This window comes from Haliaeetus leucocephalus, unplaced genomic scaffold (genome assembly GCF_000737465.1).
Source record: "Haliaeetus leucocephalus isolate CR32 unplaced genomic scaffold, Haliaeetus_leucocephalus-4.0 Scaffold227, whole genome shotgun sequence".
Taxonomy (NCBI): domain Eukaryota; kingdom Metazoa; phylum Chordata; class Aves; order Accipitriformes; family Accipitridae; genus Haliaeetus; species Haliaeetus leucocephalus.
Window position 1 is genome coordinate 654,385 of NW_010972663.1, and position 4,208 is coordinate 658,592.

At 44.2% G+C, this 4,208-nt stretch overlaps 1 protein-coding gene across 1 annotated transcript in view; it reads right to left on the bottom strand.

The window, feature by feature from the left end:
* POLR2I (polymerase (RNA) II (DNA directed) polypeptide I, 14.5kDa) overlaps positions 1-4,208 on the bottom strand; it is a 29,386-nt gene that overhangs the window by 2,238 nt on the left and 22,940 nt on the right. The window lies entirely within an intron of this gene.

The window sequence follows — 4,208 nt, forward strand, 5'->3', positions numbered from 1 at the left end:
CGGTCCTTTGCACAGCCGCCCCCCCGTGCATTGCACACCCGCACCCCTTTCTATTGCACAGCCAAACCCCCGTGCATTGCACACCCGCATACCCGTGTATTGCACACCCGCGCCCCCGTGTATTGCACACCCGCGCCCCCGTGCATTGCACACCTGCACCCCCTTGTATTGCACAGCTGAACCCCGTGTTGCACACTCGCGCCCCGTGCACTGACCAACCTGCTCATCATGCTTGACCAACCTGATCTCCTTCTATCACCAGGTGACCTGCCCAGCAGATGAGGGGAAGGCTGTGGATGTTGTCTACCTGGACTTCAGTAAGGTCTTGGACACTGTCTCTGCTCTGCTGGGTAAAAAAGTGACTGGGTGGACGAACCCAGAGAGTTGTGGTGAACTGAGTTAAATCCAGTTGGTGGCTGGTCACAAGTGGTGTTCTCCAGGGCTCAGTATTGGGGCCAGTTCTGTTTAATATCTTTATCAGTGATCTGGATGAGGGGATCGAGTGCACCCTCAGCAGGTTTGAAGATGACACTGATGATCTGCTTGAGGGTAGGAAGGCTCTACAGAGGGATCTGGACAGTCTGGATGGATGGGCTGAGGCCAACTGTATGAAGTTCAACAAGGCCAAGTGCCGGGTCCTGCACTTGGGTCACAGCAGCCCCATGCAGTGCTACAGCCTTGGGGAAGAGTGGCTGGAAAGCTGCCCAGCGGAAAAAGACCTGAAACAAAAATTCATGGATACTTCTCCTTCAAGTCCGAATCTCCCCGTAGGGGAAACGGAGTTTTCCGAGAGTTCCCTGAAATAGAACTGAATAGCAATGAGGTTACTATTAAGCAGGCATCCTTTATTACAGCACTGGGCAGCATCAGGGATGAGTCCACCAGGACTGCTTCAACAATTGGGCAAACTTTTAGAGATTATGTAGATTAAAGCTATACACATTCATAGAATTTCCAAGGACTAATTTATGTAAATGTGAGATTTCCGAGAACTCATTAATATATGTAAACGTCTGATCCGCACAAGCAGCCGTCTTCTTTCGGTGGTCTTTTGGGGTCCTCTGGTACTCTTTTATAGTCTTCATCCCTTGTCTGAGCTCCCTCTCGGATTCTGCTCTGTGGCACTTTTTACACGGTCAGATAGCTTATCCTCAAGAATGTTCATGGGCAGCTCTATTACCTACTCTTCCTTGATTAACATCCTTTTGATGCAAACCATACTGACAAACTCCACTAATTTATATGAAAAGGGGCTTAAGGTTGTTATCTTCTCAGGGAACAGAAGGAAACATACCTTTATTTACAGCATCCCCTTGTCCTTGGGGCTTTAACACTTTCAGACCTGGGGGTGCTGGTTGACAGCCGGCTGAATATGAGCCAGCAGTATGCCCAGGTGGCCAAGAAGGCCAAGGGCATCCTGGCCTGTGTCACAAATAGTGTGGCCAGCAGGAGCAGGGGGTTGATTGTTCTCCTGTATTCGGCACTGGTGAGGCCGCACCTCAAGTACTGTGTTCAGTTTTGGGCCCCTCACTACAGGAAAGACATTGAGTTGCTGGAACGTGTCCTCACCAAGTTGGTGAGGGGCCTGGAGCACAAGTCTATGAGGAACGGCTGTTAAAGGATTTTCAGTCATGGGTTTCTCTAGGTTTGCTTTATTAACAACTCACAGTTGGGCCACCACTGCAGTGAATGGCCCAACTCTGAGTTGTTAATAAAGTAAGCCTAGAGAAACCCATGACTGAAAATCCTTTAACAGAATTGGCGACCCAGATGGGACTCTAGGACACAAGAGCGAAAGACAGCAACTAGATATTTCCCTGGACAAACCCCTTACCAATGCTCAATTGCCTGCAGAAATAATCAGGTCAGTTCACCTAAGAGACTTGGGCACGGGTAATTCCAGATAAAATTATCCTGGTAAACTCTTGTGTTTAAACTTGCAAAAATTATTAGGAAAGATGGGGTCAGTACCCAGCGTTGAAAGGCGGACGCCCCTTGCTGAGGTTTTAGAAAATTGGAAAAAGATACCCATGGCACAGGCATTGCAAAAAAGAAAATTGATAATATCGTGCCAAGAGGAATGGCCATTCCTGACAAGAAATAGAGGAGGAGGGCCAATGGAGGGCTTCCTAAGGGAACATTTAAAGCCCCAAAGCAAAAATTTTTTAGAATTATTTTGGAAGACTCCGGAAGTCAAGACATTGATTATTGGTATATTTGGTATAATTGGGCACAACAAAGGAGGAAAACTCCCTTGTTGAAAATGAGAAGTTTACTTTCCTCAGCTCCTGAGGCTGAGGAAACTGAGCTTTTCTCTAAGGGTGTTGGCATGTACCCAATGTGTATGGACTACATACCAAACCCGAGAGCAGGACCGGGTGCGCCTGCTGAAGTTCCTGCAGTAACTGCAATAATGAGGCATGAACCTTGGAAACAAGGTGATTTAGTAGCCTGGCAGTCAAAAATGCCTCGGCTGTGTGATGATGCTGAAAAGTGTGCTCAATTGTTATGGGGAATTGTCACTGATTATACCCCTAACTGGAATGGTATGAAGACTCTGATGAAGAATTATTTCAGGCAGAGGTAAGAGAAAAGATTTTTCAAACGGATAGAGAAATTGCTCAGAAAGGTCAGGGGTTAAACCCATGGCCTGAACAAGATCCAGAATGGAATCTTGCAACCACAGAGGAAGTAGGGCTTACTGAGCTGCCATTCAACAATTAATAGAAGCAGTTCGCCAAGCTGGTGAGAGAGTAACCAATTGGACAAAGGTTTTAGAAGGTAGGCAGAGACCTGATGAACATCTGAGTGATTACTGGGGACGATTGAAGGTAACCTTATTAAAATATGGGGACATGACCCGTGACAATTTCCAGGACCCTTTAGCTATCAGTGTTTTTGTAGATCACTCTGCTCCAGACATAAGTAAATATTTTAAGAAACATATGCCAGGCTGGCAGGGTGAGACATTAGCTAAAATTCTAAGTATTGCTGCCTTTGTTTTTGATAGAAGAGCTAAAGAAAGAAAAAAACAGGAAGAAGAGAAATTAAAAATTAAAAGAAAGTGAGAGCAAAAAGAGAAGGAGAGAGAAATTGGACTGTTAGCTGCAGCAATTAGTCAGAATTTTAACCCACGAATGAGAGGTTGGGGATTTTCTCAGGGGATATTTAGGGGAAGAGGGGGCAAAATAGAGTTCCCCCTGTTTCCCAACATGCTAACTCTTCAGAGTGTTTTTATTGTGTATATTTAGGACATATGCAAACAGAGTGCCCACTGAGACCTGTTGCAACCTGAGGAGGACTTCCACATGCCCGACCCCCATGACCTCATTCGCAGTAAAGAATGGTACTCCTCTGGAAACTGAAAGAGCAATGGAACCTGTCGGAATCAAGGTAGACGAGCGCGGTCAGATTTCTGCAAAGGTAAACTGTATTCTTGTTACTTTCCTAGTAAATACGGGAGCGACATTGTCTTTGTTAAATTTTGAAGTCCACCAGATGTCAAATGAAACTGTGATAATACGGGGGGTGGTAGTGTTGCAAATATTTTGATAAAGAAATTAAAATCTAATTATATAAAAGAGTTTGGTTTGATTAAGAGGTAGAAAATTGTGAAGCATAGGTGTGGGAGTGTTAAGTTTGAAATGTAGTTATAGGAACTTAGGAACCTTAGAAAATGTACGATGTGTAAGCATAAGTATTCAAGTATCGTCTAAAATCAGTTAACCACAGCAACTCTGACAAAGATTTGTTGATTTGTAGTGTTTTGTTTTAGGAAGCTAAGGAAACCATTATGGACACCAGTTTGCTGCTTGGAAACCCCTTACCCTTCCCACCTTGATCTAATTATTGAGGATTCCAATCAGTAGAGTTAAGTGACATTAACCAATGACTGTTTTAACATAAGAATGTTAATAAGATGGTGTGACTGAAGGACCAATTATTAGAAAGGTTACATTTAAGAATAGACACGGCATGCATTTTTATGTAAACTAATATAGATGATGGTGAGAATCGTACTGCACAGAATCACCTAAGAGAGGTCAAGAAGTGGACAAGTGAGGAAGATTATGGAAGACCACCAGAGGGTTTCTGAAGACCACCAGAGACCTTCACTGTGCCCGCGTGAAGAGACATTTACATATGCTAATGATTTATTGGAAAGTTAATGATTATGTATAACATTTTTCAGAAATTTAGTGAATATG